We start from the raw sequence: 19,749 nt of genomic DNA on the forward strand, positions 1-19,749 counted from the left end.
CCCCTTCCTCCTTTCCCCGATCCCTTCCCTGACCTCTTTTCTTCCCATTACACTGTTACTGCCGCCCCCGGGGCTGCCACGTTCAGCTCAGATGTTGGCCCCCGGGGGGTGGTGTTTGTTTCTCCTGCTCCCAGCACATCTGGGGCTGTTATCCCTCCGCCACTACCCCTGTCGTCCTCCCAGCAGAGACTTCAGAATCCCTGCTTCCCCGTATCAGTTGGTTACGGGGCACATGGAGGGGTCTGGCCCGAGGCCCCGACACACTGAAGGGCGAGATGTGCAGCTTCTTGGAGGATATTCGTGGCTCCAAGAATAAAGTGACTCTCGCCCTTCAGCACTGGGGAGATTTCCATCTCGTCCTCCAGACCATGAGGGCCATTTTGGGAGAGGGTAAAGGGACTGGGCGGCGGGAGGCTGCAGCCTACCAGCAGGCCTGTGGCTTCCGTGATGCCCTGCTTACATTCGGGTATGGTCATGGTTTGCTGCGGGGCCCAATGGGGACTGCCAGCACTCCCGCCAGCAAGGATCTTCCTCAGCCCTCTCGATGCTGCCGTTCGTCATTGCCACTCTGAACACCCGGGGCTGCAGGCTGGGTACTCTCCTTCCTCCGGGGGGGGGGGGGGGGGGGTACTCTGTCATCATCCTGCAGGAGACCCATTCCGTGTCGGCCGCCGAAGCGAGCTGGCGGCTGGAGTGGGGAGACAGGGTGTACTTCAGCCACCTGTCAGCCAATCAAGCCGGGGTGGCTACCCTGTTCTCCCCGAAGCTGCAGCCTGAGGTGCTGGGGACTGCCGAGGTTGTGCAGGGCCGCCTGCTGCACCTCCGGGTCCGGGTAGAGGGGCTAACATTAAATCTCATTAACATCTACGCCCCGACATCCGGCCCGGAGAGGCTTCGCTTCTACCAGCAGGCTGCTGCCTTCCTCGGCTCTTTGGATCCTCACGAGTGCCTGGTCCTGGGCTGGGATTTCAACTGCACCCTCGAGGAACAGGACCGCACGGGGACTGAGCAGTGCCCGGCCGCCACTGACGTCCTCAGGGGGATAATAGACCAACGCTCCCTGGTGGACATCTGGCGTGACCTCCACCCCGGTGAGGATGCAGCGTTTACCTTCATCCGGGTGGAGGGTCAACGGTCGTTTCACTCCCGGCTGGATCGCATTTATCTCTCACGTCATCATCTCTTCCGAGCCCACTCCTCCAGCATTTGGCCGGCCCCGTTCTTGGACCACCACTTGGTGGCCATGACGGCCTCTCTCACCTTGGAGAGGCCGGGGCCGGCCTATTGGCATTTTAACGACAGCCTGCTGGCGGATGTGGGCTTTATAGCGTCCTTCTGGGAGTTCTGGCTGGCCTGGCGCAGGTGGCGGTGCGCCTTTCCCTCGGCGCGGCGGTGGTGGGATGTGGGGAAGATGCGCACGTGGCTCTTCTGCCGGGACTACACCCGGGGGGCCAGCGGGTGGAGGGATGCGGCGATAGAGCAGTTGGAATGGGAGGTTTTAGAGCTAGAGAGGCAGCTGGCCACTGGCCCCAGAGATCCACCCCTCTGTGGAACGTACTGGGAGAAGCGGGAGGAACTTCGGGCCCTCGACGACCTTCGGGCCCGGGGTGCCTTTGTTCATTCCCGCATTCACCTCCTTTGGGAGATGGATCGCGGCTCCCGCTTCTTCTACGCCCTGGAGAAAAAGAGGGGGGCGAAAAAGCACATTGTCTGCCTTCTGGCGGAGGATGGCGCCCCCCTCTCGGATCCGGTGGAGATACGCGAGAGGGCTCAAGCCTTCTACACCTCCCTTTTCTCGCCGGATCTGGCCGACACCCGCAGAGTCCTCTGGAACGAACTCCCGACGGTCAGAGCGGGCAACCAAGACCAGCTAGAGCTGCCTCTCTCTCTCTGGCCGAGTTCTCGGAAGTCCTCCGTCTCATGCCCATCAATAAATCCCCGGGCATGGACGGGCTGACCGTGGAGTTCTACCGCATGTTCTGGGACGTCCTCGGCCCGGACCTTGCCAGGGTCTGGGCCGAGTCCCTGGAGAGCGGGGTCCTCCCTCTGTTGTGCAGGCGAGCGGTGCTCGCCTTACTGCCGAAGAAGGGGGACCTCCGCGACCTACGGAATTGGCGTCCCGTCTCGCTCCTCAGCACGGACTACAAGATCGTAGCGAAAGCCATCTCACTGTGACTGCGGTCCGTGCTGGCGGACGTGATCCATCCCGACCAGACTTACACCGTCCCAGGCCGTAGTATATTTGATAACTTGTATTTGGTCCGGGATCTCTTAGAGCTCGGGCGTAGGGATGGCTTGTCGTTCGCCCTCCTGTCCCTGGACCAGGAGAAGGCGTTCGACAGGATGGACCACGGGTATCTCCTGGGCACCCTGCAGGCCTTCGGCTTCGGGCCCCGGTTTGTGGGTTTTCTCCGGGTGCTGTACGCCCTCGCGGAGTGTCTGGTCAGGCTCAACTGGACCCTGACCGAGCCGGTCAGCTTCGGGCGGGGGGTGCGTCAGGGGTGTCCGCTGTCGGGCCAGCTGTACGCTCTGGCGATTGAGCCCTTCCTCTGTCTCCTCCGTAGGAGGTTGACGGGGTCTATCTAACCTGTTCTTAAATATCTCCAGAGAGGGAGATTCCACCACCTCCCTTGGCAATTTATTCCAATATTTGACCACCCTGACAGTTAGGAATTTTTTCCTAATGTCCAATCTAAACCTCCCCTGCTGCACTTTAAGCCCATTACTCCTTGTCCTGTCCTCAGAAACCAAGAGGAACAAATTTTCGCCTTCCTCCTTGTGACACCCTTTTAGATATTTGAAAACCGCTATCATGTCCCCCCTTAATCTTCTTTTTTCCAAACTAAACAAGCCCAGTTCATGAAGCCTGGCTTCATAGGTCATGTTCTCTAGACCTTTAATCATTCTTGTCGCTCTTCTCTGTACCCTTTCCAATTTCTCCACATCTTTCTTGAAATGTGGCGCCCAGAACTGGACACAGTACTCCAGCTGAGGCCTAACTAGTGCAGAGTAGAGCGGCAGAATGACTTCACGAGTTTTGCTTACAACACACCTGTTGATACAACCTAGAATCATATTTGCTTTTTTTGCAACAGCATCACACTGTTGACTCCTATTCAACTTGTGGTCCACTATGACCCCTAGATCCCTTTCTGCCATGCTCCTTCCTAGACAGTCGCTTCCCATCTTGTATGTATGGAACTGATTGTTCCTTCCTAAGTGGAGCACTTTGCATTTCTCTTTATTAAACCTCATCCTGTTTACCTCTGACCATTTCTCTAACTTGCTAAGGTCATTTTGAATTATGTCCCTATCCTCCAAAGAAGTTGCAACCCCACCCAGTTTGGTATCATCTGCAAACTTAATAAGCGTACTCTCTATCCCAATATCTACATCATTGATGAAGATATTGAACAGTACGGGTCCCGAAACAGACCCTTGAGGAACTCCACTTGTTATCCCTTTCCAGCAGGATTTAGCACCGTTAACAACAACTCTCTGACTACGGTTATCCAGCCAATTATGCACCCACCTTATCGTGGCCCTATCTAAGTTACATTTGCCTAGTTTATCAATAAGAATATCATGCGAGACCGTATCAAATGCCTTACTAAAGTCTAGGTATATGACATCCACTGCTTCTCCCTTATCCACAAGGCTCGTTATCCTATCAAAGAAAGCTATCAGATTAGTTTGGCATGACTTGTTCTTCACAAACTCATGCTGGCTATTCCCTATCACTTGATTACCTTCCAAGTGTTTGCATATGATTTCCTTAATTACCTGCTCCATTATCTTCCCTGGGACAGACGTTAAACTGACCGGCCTGTAGTTTCCTGGGTTGTTCTTATTCCCCTTTTTATAGATGGGCACAATATTTGCCCTTTTCCAGTCTTCTGGAATCTCCCCTGTCTGCCATGATTTTTCAAAGATCATAGCTAAAGGCTCAGATACCTCCTCTATCAGCTCCTTGAGTATCCTGGGATGCATTTCATCAGGACCTGGTGACTTGCTGACATCTAACTTTCCTAAGTGATTTTTAACTTGTTCTTTGTGTATCCTATCTTCTAAACTTACCCTCTCTCTGCTTGTATTCACTACGTTAGGCACACCTCCAGACTTCTCGGTGAAGACCGAAACAAAGAAGTCATTGAGCATCTCTGCCATTTCCAAGTTTCCTGTTACTGCTTCTCCCTCCTCACTAAGCAGTGGGTCTACCCTGTCCTTGGTCTTCCTCTTGCTTTTAATGTAGGACTATAATAGAGTTTAAAAAGAAGCTGGATAAATTCATGGAGGTTAGGTCCATAAAAGGCTATTAGCCAGGGGATAAAATGGTGTCCTTGGCCTCTGTTTGTCAGAGGCTGGAGAGGGATGGCAGGAGACAAATCGCTTGATCATTGTCTTCGGTCCACCCTCTCTGGGGCACCTGGTGCTGGCCACTGTCGGTAGACGGGATACTGGGCTAGATGGACCTTTGGTCTGACCCAGTACGGCCGTTCTTGTGTAACAGGGATTAGTTTGGCCCCCACCAAACCCCCCTCATGCAACTAACCTGCAATTGCATTAACCCAACGTGTGTGACATTAACTCGGGGACAGAGAGGCTGGGGGAAGTGTTCCCTCTAAGGCTATGTCTACACTTGCGGGTTCTTGCGCAAGAACCCACAGAGCAGCCACACTGCCCGCCTGCTCTTGCGCAAGGAAATTTACAGTATGGCGTGGTAAGAGAGGGTGTTTTGCACAAGAGCTATGCTCTTTTCTAACAGATGTAAGCTCTCCTGCGCAAGAGGACAGTGTGGACGCTCGGCAGGGACTTCTTGCGCAAGAAACCCCTATGCCTAAAATGGCCATTGGAGCTTTCTCGCGCAAGAGACCGTCCACACTGCCAGGGATGCTCTTGCGCAAAAGCACATCTCACACATAGCAGTGTGGATGTGTTCTTGCACAAGACTTCTTGCACAAGAACCCTTGCATAAGATTTCTTGTGGAAGAAGCCACCAGTGTAGACATAGTCTAAGAGTTTCTTCCCGTGAGCAGAATGAATTTTGTGTTGTGCACCTGTGCTGAGTTCATGTGGCTTGTTTGGATGTGCCACTGTGGCACCCAAGGGTATGTCTACACTACCCTCCTAGTTCGAACTAGGAGGGTAATGTAGGCATACCGCACTTGCAAATGAAGCCCGGGATTTGAATTTCCCGGGCTTCATTTGCATAGGAACCTACTCCGAACTACCTAGTTCAAGCCCCGTGTAGCCGTGCTACACTGGGTTCGAACCAGCGGGGATTTAAAAATGGCGGCTCCCCGCTTAGGCAAATGAAGCCCGGGAAATTCAAATCCCGGGCTTCATTTGCAAGTGCGGTATGCCTACATTACCCCACTAGTTCGAACTAGCGGGTTAGTGTAGACATACCCCAAGTTATTAATCAATATTTTATAAACCTTTACTCTCTGCTGCCATGTCTCCTCCCCTTGTTCCATCAGCTTCCCTGGTGCCTGCTGTCCCCCAACTCCTCACCCTCCTCTGCTGTCCTGACTTCTGCCCTTCTCACTGCCCTCAGCCCTCCTGCGACCAGCCCCCCTCCACCAGCCCTTCTCTCCCCCCTGTGCCCACTCCTCCAGTAGCCCCACTCTGATCATGTGAGCTACCCCTCCTCATCCCCTCTCAACACCTCCCTCTACACACCTGCCCTGCCTCTCTCCTCTGGTGCTGGTCCCTCCCCTGCAGGTGTCTGCCCTTCTGCTTCACCCCAGAATCCCCTGGTACCTGCACCTTCCCTTAGCCCTGCACCCTCCTGGTGCCTCCCCCTTCCCTCACTGCCCCTGCCCCCTTTGCCCTCTTTTTCCTTGATGCTCACCCCCTCACCACCCTCTGCCCCCATTCCCCTCATGCCACTCTGTGCCCTCACACATGACTTGCTCCATCCCCACCTTTCTCATGCCCACCCCTTCTTTCAAGCCTTCTCCCAGGACCTCCCCCTCTAGCCCCCAATGCCCTTCCCCTCTCCTCTCCAAGCATCACTCTGTCCCTCCTCCTCCTGCCCTTTTCCTCATTGTCTGCATTTGGCCCCCTGGCATTTCTCTCTCCTCCACGCTGTCCCTTGGTGCCTTCCCCTTTCTTCCCCCTCCACACAAGCCCCTTCCTCCTAGTTTTCCCCCTCCCCTACTTTCTGCCTTCCACTTTGCAGGGTCGGAATCTGGGCTCGGGCCCCAGAAGTCCCCGGACTCCGAACCCGGAGCTAGGCCATGCGGTGTAATGCCACACCGAGCAGTTTTAAAGTCCCGGGCTGTGACGTCACATCACGCCCGGGCGTCCCCCACTCACCTGTAAACACCGGCAGCGTGCGCCGGCAAGAGGGAGCCGACTGAACGCTGCGCATGGCAGGGATGATCCGGGGCTGGGGGGGCCATGTGGGGGGGCTGGCAGGTGGTGGCCGGGGCCCGCTCCAGGCGGGGCCGGGGGAGAGACCCAGCTCTAAATATTGCTGGAGCAGGGCCCCCGGCTCTGGATATGGCTGGAGCATGGGCACCACAAGCCTATATAACTCGCCGCCCATGTATTAGAGTTCTTTGAAGGGGTTAACAAACATGCGGACAAGGGGGATCCAGTAGATATAGTATACTTGGATTTTCAGAAAGCCCCTTTTACACAAGAGCCTTTAGTGAGGGACTTTGTCAATTACATTGTCATGGGATAAGAGGGAAGGTCCTTTCATGGATTGAGAACTGGTTAAAAGACAGGAAACAAAGGGTAGGAATAAATGGTAAATTTTCAGAATGGAGGGGGTAACTAGTGGTGTCCCCCAAGGGTCAGTCCTGGGACCAATCCTATTCAACTTATTCATAAATGATCTGGAGAAAGGGGTAAACAGTGAGGTAGTAAAGTTTGCTGATAATACTAAACTGTTCAAGATAGTCAAGACAGAAGCAGACTGAAGAACTTCAAAAAAATCTCACAAAACTAAGTGATTGGGCAACAAAATGGCAAATGAAGTTTAATGTGGATAAGTGTAAAGTAATGCACATCGGGAAAAATAACCCCAACTATACGTACAGTATGATGGGGGCTAATTTGGCTACGACAAATCAGGAAAGATCTTGGAGTTATCGTGGATAGGTCTCTGAAAACGTCCACACAGTGTACAGCGGCGGTCAAAAAGTCAAATAGGATGTTAGGAATTATTAAGAAAGGGATAGAAAATAAGACCCAGAATATCTTACTGCCCCTGTATAAAACTATGGTACACCCACATCTTGAATACTGTGTACTGATGTGGTCTCCTCACCTCAAAAAAGATATTTTGGCCTTGGAAAGGGTTCAGAAAAGGGCAACTAAAACGATTAGGGATTTGGAACGGGTCCCATATGAAGAGAGGCTACAGCGACTGGGACTTTTCAGTTTGGAAAAGAGGCGATTGAGGGGGGTTATGATAGAGGTATATAAAATCATGTATGGTGTGGAGAGGGTGAATAAAGAAAAGTTATTCATTAGTTCCCATAATATAAGGACTAGAGGACACCAAATGAAATTAATGGGTAGCAGGTTTAAAACTAATAAGCGAAAGTTCTTCACACAGCACATAGTCAACCTGTGGAACTCCTTGCCAGAGGAGGCTGTGATGGCTAGAACTATAACAGTTTAAAGAGAAGCTAGATACATTCATGGAGGCTAGGTCCATAAAAGGCTATTAGCCAGGGGGTGGGAATGGTGTCCCTGGCCTCTGTTTGTCAGAGGCTGGAGATGGATGGCAGGAGACAAATCGCTTGATCATTGTCTTCGGTCCACCCCCTCTGGGGCACTTGGCGCTGGCCACTGTCGGCAGACAGGCTACTGGGCTAGATGGACCTTTGGTCTGACCCAGTACGGCCGTTCTTATGTTCTTATGACCAACCCACTCCATCTCAGTCCTCTACCTCTAGGCAAACATTTTGAAGGTCTGGTCGAGAGCCATCAGATTCGTCTTCCCTCACCCAAGCCTCCTATCACCCTAGTATCCAACCACAGATTAGCACCATTTTACCACCAGTGGTGCCTTATAACTACAGACAAATGGGTTCTGGATGTGATCAAGTTCAGGTACTGCATCCCCTCCCTATCTTCTCCCAAAACCCAACCCGTCCCTCTTCAGGGACCCATCTCATGAGACTATTCTATGTCAAGAGATTGACCACTTGCTCCACATCAATGCAGTGGAAAGAGTCCCACAACAATATCTAAACACCGGCTTCTACTCCTGGTATTTTCTCACAGAGAAGTCAGGGGGCTGGAGACCCATTCTCAATCTCAGAGTTCTCAATGGATACGTCCTGTACCAACGCTTCAAGATAGTTACCCTCTCTACCATCATACCCTCCTTCAACAAAGACGACTGGCTGGCGACTCTCAACCTCCAAGATGCGTACTTCCATGTGCCCATACACCCTGTGCCCAGGAGGTACCTAAGATTCACAGCGGGGGACAACATTTCCAGTCTACAGTACTACCTTTTGGCCTATCCATGGCACCGAGGGTCTTTTCCAAGGTCTTGGCAGTTGTAGTGGCCCACCTGTGAAGACAGGGAGTGTCAATCTATCCATATCTCGACAGCTGCCTCATAAGGGGCAAATCGTTCCAGGAAACTCAGGACTCAGTCACGACCACCATGTTGCTGTTCTGTTCACTTGGCCTCCAAATCAACCTCTCCAAATGCCAGCTCCAGCCAACCCTAGTACTAGAGTTTATAGGAGCTCAACTCGATTGCATTCGTGCTATCACATCCTTACCCCACCAGAGGCTCCTCGCAATACTACAACTAGTACAACTTCACACCACAGCTCCACAACTTCCTGCCAGGGTGTGTCTCCAGCTACTAGGTCATATGGCAGCAGCAACAGCGGTTGTCCCGCATGCCAGATTACAGATAAGGCCTCTACAGCACTGGCTGAGCACAGTATACAGACCTTGGGTAAACAGCCTACACAAGCTGGTCTCGCTTCCAAACATGGTCAAACACTCCCTGCAATGGTGGTCAGAAGCACAAAACGTGTGCACTGGGGTCCCCTTCCACAGGCCAGCCTCATTGTTCACCATTACCACAGACGCATCACAACAGGGCTGGGGAGCTCACCTGGGTACCTTCACCACACAAGCACAGTGGACCCACATGGAGACCACAATGCACATCAATATGCTTGAGCTTCGGGCAGTATACTACGCCTGTCCGGGATTTTGTGAACCGTATTTCCAACTCCACAGTGCAGATCTTTACGGACAACCAAGCTGCAATGTTCTACATAAACAGGCACGGAGGGGCGAGGTCCTACCCCCTCTGCAGCGAAGCAGTCTGGTTATGGACTTGGTGCATCGCTCACAACATAATGTTAATTGCCTCACATCTCCCCGGCAAAGACAACATAACTGCAGATAGCCTGGTATACATATCTACTGCAAATGTCACCCAACCACCCATGGCGTCTCCCACGGCTCCCACATCTCCTCACCCAATGTCACGGTTGCCTTCAGCATCCTCATCTCCACACCCTGAACCTTCAGGCCTGGTGTGATGTAGTGGGGGTGTTGTTACATTCAATCTTTGCTATATTGGGCTGTGTGTGTGTGTGTGTGTGTGTACCTCAGTTCCCCCCCTCCAGCACACTCTGCATGAGGGGGGAGAGGCTGAGCATGACTCACCTCAGATGTGTATTGGGCCAGACACAGGAGATGATAACTCCTAGCCAGGAAGGGACAAAGGAGAGGCAGGGCTGCATCACGCTGGGGGGTAGGGCCTGCGAGGAGAGTCAGTCTCCTCTGGACTAGGAGGAGTGAGGAGGCTGAGCAGGAAAAGGGGGTGCAGGGCCTGGGAGCCCCTTCCCCCAAGAGGAATAATGATGTCTGCCCTGTCTCCTGTGTCAACATTGATCCTAAGCTACGCTGTGCCCTGTGAACCAATAAACCTTCTGTTCTACCTTCTGGCTGAGAGTCACATCTGGCTGCCGATGGGGGTGCAGGGTTGGGGACTCCCCGACACTCCGTGACACCTGGCTCCTTGATGGCTCACTTCACTAGAAGCAGAATGTACAGACAAAGTCCAACACATCCTCCTTAGCAGTCGGAGAACATCCACTCGCAAAACTTACCTGTACAAGTGGCGTTGATTCTCCACCTGGGCTCACCTCCACAATCTTGACCCATCTTCTGCTCCATTACCTACGGTCCTGCAATACATAACTGAACTCAAAAACTTGGGGCTTTCACTCAGCTCTCTGCAGGTTCACCTTTCTGCCATAACCACTTTACACCAGTCAATAGACAGCAAGTCGCTATTTAAACATTCCATGAACAAAAAGTTCTTCAAAGGATTGCAGAACATTTATCCACCAATCAAACCTCTGGCTCCAGCCTGGGACTTCAATTTGGTTCTGAGGGCCTTAACTCGTAAACCGTCTGAGCCTATGGCAACCTGCTCTATGCTTCACCTTTCCGTGAAGGTGGCCTTACTAGTGGCAATAACATCCGCCAGGAGAGTCAGTGAAATTGTGGCTCTCGTGGCAGACCCTCCTTTCACCACCTTCCACAAGGACAAGGTCGTCCTCCAGCCTCACCCTCCGTTCCTGCCAAAGGTGCCTTCTCCTTTCCACTGTAACGAACCTATTAACTTACCAGTCTTTTTTCCCCAAACCCCATGCCAACCAGACCGAGGCCACACTCCACACACTTGATTTACGGAGGGCCATTGCGTTCTACCTGGAAAGAACCAAGCAAATTCAGAAAACCAACAGCTTATTCGTATCAACCACCAAATGATCCCAGGGACTCCCCATCTCCTCCCAGAGGATCTCAAAATGGATAGTTGAATGCATAAGAATAGCATATTCAACCTTTGGTAAAGAGCCACCTGCACAACTTCGTGCACATTCGACCAGGGCCATGGCAGCATCAACAGCCTATGTACAGGGCATCTCCCTGTCTGATATGTGCAAATCGGCCACCTGGTCCTCCACTCTCATGTTCGCTGCTCACTATGCTCTAGACTCCTATGTGTCCAGAGAAACTGCATTTGGACATACTATCCTTACCATGGTCCAAAAGGGCACTACACTGTCCGAAGCTCCCACCTCCAGTGGATAAACTGCTTGGAGTCACCTAAGGTGGAGCACCCACAGCACGCTCCTTGAAGAGGGTTACTCACTCTCTGCAGTAACTGACGTTCTTCGAGATGGGTGTCCCTGTGGGTGCTCCACCACCCACCCTTCCTCCCCTCTGCTTCGGTATTATTTCCATACTTTTCTGGAGCAGAGAAGGAACTGAGGTGACTATCTCGCGCATGCACATTAGCCGCCTAGCATGTGTAACGCTTCTGCACATGTGAGAGCTAGCTGTCAAAGCCACTGCTATTAAAATCTTCTGGCCAGATGCGCTGCAGCACCAAAACACCTAAGGTGGAGCACCTACGGGGACACTCCTTGTCATAGGTTAGATAGACATCTGTCAGGGATGGTGTAGGTGGAGCTTGGTCCTGCCTTGAGGGCGGGGGGCTGGACTCGATGACCTCTTGAGGTCCCTTCCAGTCCTATGATTCTATGATAACCAGGAGAGCTGACTAGCAGCGTGGTGGCTAAGGGGTTAACTATGTCTCCTGTCCCTAGCCAGGTATCTGGTCAGTCAACAGTAATGCAGGTAGGGATTTCAAACTGGGACAAAGGAATTTTTAACTTTCCCTCCTTTGTCTGATTCAGAGCGGTTTCTTCCAGGTAACAGGGAGATGGGAGGCCGTCTCTCTCTCTCTCTCTCTCTCTCTCTCTCTCTCCAAGAAAAGTCTTCTCACAATGTGTAAGTAGGGCAAAGTTTAGTTAGCCCATCAGGTTTTATTGTTTTCTGGTTTGGGAACGTGGAATTGAGGTCTGCGCTGTTAAAAATGTTTTTTCTTTCTTTAAAAGTGGTTTTTTCCCCTCTCTTTTGTAATGAAGCTTTCTAACCCAGGGAATTTTCTCTGAGTATATCAATGGGTGGCTCTTACCTTCTAGCCACCTCAACTATGCTTACAATGGTAGTTGTGTTTTGATAATAAAAGTTTGTTTTCTTTTTCAAATTAACTGGTATTGGTTCATTTTGTGTCCTGGAAGGTCTGTGTGTCTGTCTGACTAAGGAGTCAGCTACCACAGACGGCAGCTTGTTTTCTCTTTTCTTTTGAAGCTCTTTGGAGAGAAGAGCTTGGGGTGCCCTGGGGTTGGTTTCAAGTGTCCACCCCTGTTTGTGGGTTCAAAAGCACTTGATGGTGGCAGCAGATATTCCCCAAAATCTGGATATTAGGATTTTGGGGGGAGTTTTTGTAACAAAGCCTGTAGAGACACGGTTTTGGAGTGTTCTTGCAGGCCCCCACTTCTGCATTTGTCATGCCAAAATGGGGAACAGCCTTGACACTCCTCTAACGTCAGTTACTGCAGAGGGTGAGTAACCCTCTCTTATTTGCATAATTAATATGCAAATACAATGTTACCAGTCCACCAAAAGTTTGAGAGTGAGTTTGCTGGTCTGCAGTATAAAAAAGGTTGGGAACCACTGCCTTATCCCATTTGGATTTATTTTAAAATTTAAACTTAACTGCCCGGGCAGTGCATGAATCCCTCCCTTTTAGGGAGCCTACTCACCTGTCCCCACCCCTTCTGCCCAAGGCCCTGCCCCTTTCACCCACCGGAGTTCCAACGGTCCCCACTGTGGCTGTAGGAACTCTGGCCAAATCACCCTGAGCACTGGCCTGCCCACCCCAACTGCTCCAAGCCACTGGCTGGTCCAGCCTAACCTGATATGCTGGCTCAATGCACTAGCCTGGCTCTGAGGGTGAGGTGGAGTGAGGGCGGGACCACACCTGGGTTGGGGGGGGCTTAGCCTCCTCTGGCCTATTATACCCACCACCCATGCCTACCTATGAATTTCCTTGGTTTATATGCTTAGTTTTGGGCTAATTACTCAAATTACTGGGGATTTTTTTAAAATTGTATAAGCACTTTCATATATGCCAGCAATTGTGGCTGCTGCCTAGCTCTTGCAGAGAGGCTCTAGATGAAGTTAGTTTCTCCATTTGGTATCTGTATGGCAAGGTTTCCTCTTGTATCCTGATCAGCTTCTATAGCTTCAAACAAAGACCTGAAATTTCCAGCACCAAATCCCTACGTATGGGAAGAAAAGAACATTAGCTGGCATATGGACATGGCAAGTGAATTTGTTATTTCCAGAGTCCCAGGACTAAGCAGCCACAAGAGGTTTACATACAGTGGGACTTCCTTCCCTAAAGACACAGAACATTACTGTGGATCAGGATGGGGAATTAAAGCCAGGAACATTTGAGTTCTAAATATGTTTCTGCCATTGAAAACTGCAGTGGTCATAGGCAAATCATCTAACTGCCCTGTACCTCAGTTTCTCTCATCTATAGATTATGTAAGCAATAGCATTCTTGTTGTAGCTCACAGGAATGTTGTAAGGATTAATTAATTGAAGTTTGATGGTGGTATGTGCTAGACAAGCTACTAAATATTATTTGTGTCAGATCCACAGGGGCCGTCGTATCCACCCATGATGGGCCATCGTTGCCCTGCACTCCGAGTGGCTCTGCGTCTGTGCTGTATGCAGCGCAGAGAGCCTGACCCACCGTTTGTGCTGTGTGCCGGACGTGACGCAGGGAAAGGGGGCAGGGCTTGAGGGGCACGCACGGGTGACGTCACGGGGAGGGCTGTTCCCAGGCCTATTTTGATTGCCAGTCCGCTCCTGCAGATCCATACCAGACTCCATCAAGAATACAACTTTGACAGATATTAAAATTCCTCCCCCTTTCCTCAGAATAACAACAACATTAATCACATAATTCTGTAGTGATAAGGGAACAACAGAGCAGGCAAACTCAGGAGAGTCTCTTAGCTAGGTCAGGATCTGGTTCTATCCCTCCAGCATGCATAGGCACCAAATAGAGCAATAAAGAGAACTCTCCCCTGAGGGCTAGAAAAAGGCTGTTTTCTCCACGGGGAGGAAGTCTCACCAGGCTCCTTTTCAGAGGGAAGCTCTTGGCACAGCTCTGTCTTACCCTGTGCTCTGAAGGAGAGAGTGTATGTCTACACAGCAAAGTTATTTTGAAATAACTTTATTAGCATCTACACAGCCAAACTGCTATTTTAAAATTAATTTGAAATAGTGGAGCGCTCATTTCGAATTTGGTAAACCTCATTCCACGAGGAATAACGCCAAATTCGAAATAGCTATTTTGAAATAAGTGCTGTGTAGACACTTATATCGAAATAGGGGGCCTCTGGCCTTCCCAGGGTGCCCTGGTGGCCACTCCAGCCTGAACCAAGAACACTCCTCTCCCTCCCCCCTCACCAGAGCCCTTAAAGGGGTTGACTCTGACCACAGTGCCCGTGCCAGCTCCAAGCCTGCCAGCCCAGAGCCAGCAGTCACTGCCCCTAACCCAGTGACCCCAAAATATGAGGCAGCCAGCCACTGGGAACCAGCCCTCCACCGCTCCCCAGGAGCAGTCTGCCAGCTCCCAGGAGCCTGCCAGGGCCTGGAGAAGGCGGGTGCCTTCCTGGTCCAGGGTGGAGATCATGGACCTTATTCAGGTTTGGGGGGATGCCCCCAACGTCCATGATCTCAGCCCTAGACAGAGGAACGGGGCCGTCTATGGCAGGATAGCTGCCAGCCTGGCCACCAAAGGCCACATGCAAACTCAGGAGCAGGTTTGCATGAAAATCAAGTTGGTTTGGCGAGACCCCCAACCCTGAGCTTCCCCTCCCCCTTCTTCCCCCTTCCAGCTCCCTCCTCCCAGGTTTCCCCCTCCCCTCTTCTCCTCTCTCCTGCCTCCTTTCCCCAGTCTCACCAGAGTTTCATTTCCCCCCCTCCCCAGTTTTCTTAAAATACATGTATTTTCATGAACACAAACTCTCTTTATTTATTTGACATCAGGCAGGGGGGGTTGGGGAGGGGTAAGTGGAAGGACATGAGGGAGGAATGAGGCACAAGCCCCCAGTGGGGCAGACCAGGGAGGCTCTTAGTGCTCCTCAGGGTGGAAGCTCTCCCACAGAGCCTCCTGGATCCTGACAGCCCCCTCATGGAACCTCCCGGATGGCAGCCTGCAGCAAGTGCAGCCAGACTCGCAGCAACACGTCCACGAGAAGCACCAGAGTGCCCAGGAGCAGGTCTGGCTCCGTGTTGCAGAATGCTGTGGTGTCCTGAGTGAGGGCAACCAGAGCACGCAGAGACAAAATGCTTTACTGTCCCTCACCGAGGTAGACAAGCAAGCAGGGAAACCTGAGAACTGGCTGTCCAGGGGGCAGTCCCTTTAAGCACAGTCCTCAGACCTGAGGCCGTGCCCGAGCTGGTTCTGGCCAGCCTTAAATGCAATTCAGCGTCCACTCAGTGTGGACACAATATTTCGAAATAGCAAAATGCTATTTCAAAATGCATTTTGTGTGTAGACGCTTTATTTTGACATAAGATATTTCGAAATAATGCTGTAGTGTAGACATACCCTGAGACACAGATCACTGGCTAAAGGAAGCAGGTTGATGGGTAGGTGCCCTGTGCAATTTTATACCCTTACAATGGAGGTAGCCTGAGCAGACAAAGGTGCTTTTAAAATGGGAGCTCAGTCAGCCAAGAGCAGCTTGGATTTTTAATTTTTTTTTACAAAACAAACAAACAAGGCACAGCAGCCGCATCTCTTAAAAAGTGGTGCAGCTCACAGGTTCCCATGCTGCTGGCAGCTGCCCTTTTGTGCTGGTATAAATTCAGGTCCTGTCTGGGTTGGAGGACTGACTGTGAAATGGTTACATCACAAGAACTAAACAGGTGAAATCGGTTTTGCTAAGAGGATACGAGATTTTTTTTATTGACTCTAGATACATTTTACAAAATAAAAGTTTTAACATGTCAGTAACTGAAAATTAACATTTTAAAGGAAGAAGTTGCTTCAGTGTTCAGAATCCTTGGGCTTTCTTGAGATCTCACAATAAATTCCCTTATATTACTCATTGATGCACCAGTGAAAGCAGGGAAGGTCAGACTTGATATTCAAGTAAAACAAGAGTGGGGAACATTTTTTGGTTCAGGGGCTACTGACCGACAGAAAAAAAAAAAAGTCAGGCAGGCAGCGGGCAGCGGGGGCTGGAGTGCCAGCAGGGGCTCCTCAATGCTGGGGGGAAGCCCTGAGCCCCAGGGGCCAGATCCAGGCAAGCCAGGGACCGCATCTGGGCCTTAGGTTCCCCACCCCGGAAGTTTTAAAAAAAAAAACCACAAGTAGGGAAGGGTGGAAACCTTAAAATAAAAAACCTTTTAGGCCTTCTTAATCTATACCAAGAAGTAAAAAATAGGCATAAACCCTAATCTTAAAAGAAAAATCCTTTGTAGGTTGCTGTTCGGACAGTTTCAAAGCCTTGATCCTGCCATGTGCTCAGCCAGTGGGAGTTAAGGATGCACTTTATCTAGCATGATTGGGCTCTAAATGAAAATGGAACTAACAAATATTACTATTTTGTAACTTTTATGTGTAATTTTTTATTTTAACTTTACTTTAATTGACTTTGCTACATTTCTTTTAAAGCCAACTCTGAATCTGTATGCCCATTTCTTCGAGAGACATCTCAGTGGGTGTGCCACAGCAGGTGTTGGTGCATCCCAGCGCTGCAGACTGGATTCTTCAGCCTCCCCTCAGTTCCTTCTTACCGTCCCCAGCTTAAGATGGAGCTCGGCAGTGCTCTTCACTCATCAGTATACCCTGTAGATAAGTAGTTACATTTTGGTTATTTCTTCTCCGTTTACCCCACGCTTCATCCAAGTTCATCTCCCCCCCTCCCCTCCCAAAATCAAAAGTTTTTCTCTAAGTTGTTCTCCCCTTGTTATTGTTACTGTTCACCTTGTGAACAATGCCAGGGTCACCAGGGTTTAAACACTGCTCAACATGTAACGACGCCATGCCCGTCTGACACTCAAAATGCGTCAGATGTCTCGGCGAGTCCCATGTCCAGCAGGACTGCCAGCACTGCGCCAAGCTTAAGGCGCAAATGCAGAGAGACAGGGACCTTTGCCTTAAAATGCTCATGATAGAAAAAGCACAACATCCATCCTCTGACCCAGGCACGGAATGCCCCAACAAACCGAGATCCAATAAGGGGAAAAAATCCCCCAAGAAATGTGCTTCATCTCTACCTCACAAGGCTCAACCACCCAAACAGCACTCAGCTGAAAGATCCGCACCAAGGGCTGCCAGGGCACCATGCTTCAGCACCTACGATGCCCTGGGTGTCTCTGGGACCAGTCGGGCCATCTCCAAGCATGTGACACATAGAGCCTGCACTGAGGCTACAGGCCTGACTGTGCCTGCCTCACGGCCCACTGCGGCACCAAGTAACTAGAGCACGGACATGTCGGTACCAAGGCCTACTGATACAGCATCGCAACACCTAGCTGCACCGGCCATTGGTACCGTAGCAACATCCAACGGTGCCGCAACCACCTTGGCACCACAACACACATTGGTACTGACTGCCTCCACCTCTGTACCGGTACTGACCATGGCACCGTCCACTCCGGCACCGAGGTACATCCGGCACCGAGGTACATCCACCAGAGAGACCCATCTACATTTAACTCTCCATTCCTCGGCACCAACACATCACCAGCCACAGCGGCACCCAAACATGCCTCTTTGCCCATGCTGTTATCTAGCGATGATGACGGGGAAGTAACATTTTTGCCCCAACTGTCACCCGCGACCGAGATATCAGTGCCTTCATCCCATCCCAGCTTCAGGCACCCGTTTGGCACCGGCATTCCTTCCTGGGACCACACCCATGGCTTACGCCTCCCAGTGGCAATATTGGAGCCCATAGACATACAACTACAGAAAGAAACACACACACACACACACACACACACACACACACACACACACACACACACAAAAGAGGGAAACTCAGCTTGTCCTTTCTCCTCCACCACAATCTCCATCACCACAGAAGATGCAGCAGGAGACGGCGGATCCACAATCCCGTGAGTCGGGCCCAGATAGGTCCCCTGACACAAACTCATCCGCCTCGCCTGACGCGGCAGTACTGCTTCTATCACCCGCTGCAGCCGATGACTTCACATCCTTTCAGGATCTTTTCAAGAGGGTAGCAGCTGACCTTAATATCACCATGGAGGAGGTCACCAACATCTTCCAGGCCACTCCATCGGCTAAGATTGCTCTGCCCATAAATCCTGCCATGGGATCCTTCCGAGACTCTGGCAGACCCCTGCTACCATAGCTCCTGCTAAGGTGTACACCTGCGCGGCCACCTCCTCTGCAGAGCCGCGCAGCAGCACTCACCTTCCTGCTGGTGGCTCCTTCCGGCAGGCGGCTGCTCCAGGCAAGGGCCGTCTGAGATGGTGTGGTTGGGGGGGGCCGCTGGGGCAGAAGGCAGGGGGGCACTACCTGGGAGCAGGGCTTGGGTATCAGCACCACTGGTGGGTGCCACAGTGGCACACATCCGAACAAGCACATGTGACCTCATTGTTGGCACACAAGACAAAAAAACCTCACTCTGCTCATGGATGGAAAATCTTAGAGAGAACACTGCCTGCCACTATCCCACCCACCTGTAAGAGGGTGGATAGAAGTACTATGTTCCCCCAAAGGGGTCCAAATTTCTCTTTACCCACCCACTCCCAAATTATCTGGTGGTGGAGGTGGCCCATCAGAGGAATAAGCAGCACCAGCCCCACTCCACCCCAGCTGATAGACAGCAAGCAACTGGATTCATTTGGCAGGAAGGTTTACACACATCCACCTTGCAATTCAGAGTCGCTAATTATGTGGCGTTGCTCAGCAAATATGACTTTAACAACTACTCAAAATTCAACACCTTTATTGACGATATACTGGAGGTGAAGAAACAGCAATTCAAAGCGGTCATCGCGGGGAGCCGTGCAATATCACAGACAGCTCTACAAGCTGCTCTTGACGTGGCAGATACGGCCATGAGATCTACAACAACTGCAGTGGTCATGAGACGAGCTTTGTGGTTCAACTCTTTAGCTTTTCCCTGTGAGACAGTCAACCGTAGAGGATTTACCATTTGAGGGCGAGAAGTTGTTTTCGGCCAAAACCAACGAAGTCCTTCACTCCATGAAGGATTCCAGGGCGACGCTCCGATCTCGTGGTATCCATACACCTGCAACCAAGAGGCGGCAGTATAGATACCAACCTTACCTTAGACCAAGGTATCCAGCATGCACATACCAGCAGTAAAGACAGGACCACCAACTTCAACACCAATATGGTAGTGGCAGGCAGCAGTGTAGACGCAATCAAAACAGTGCTACGAACCAGCCACAACAACAAAACAAGGAAATTTGAGGCATCTGTCAAGGGGCCGAAAAGGATTCCACCCGCTCTAGAGTTTTCAATAAATAAGACTTTTAACCATCGCCTTCTGCCCTTTTACACCAACTGGCAGGATGTAACATCTGATAGATGGGTGCTACAAACAATCCTCTTGGGATACACCATCCCCTTTGTCTCCATCCGTCCCTCCCATCCTCCTACCCCATCCCTCTTCAGGGACCACTCACAAGGCCATCTTAAGACAGGAGGTTGATCATCTCCTCTGATTGGGTGCTATAGAAGCAGTCCCGCTCACACTATTTCCTCACACTGAAAAAGAATGGGGGATGGTGCCCAATTTTAGATCTTAGAGGCCTCAACAAATTCCTGAAAAGGTAAAATGTAAGATGGTAACGTTGACC

This window comes from Pelodiscus sinensis, chromosome 15 (genome assembly GCF_049634645.1).
Source record: "Pelodiscus sinensis isolate JC-2024 chromosome 15, ASM4963464v1, whole genome shotgun sequence".
In the NCBI taxonomy this organism is placed as follows: Eukaryota; Metazoa; Chordata; order Testudines; family Trionychidae; genus Pelodiscus; species Pelodiscus sinensis.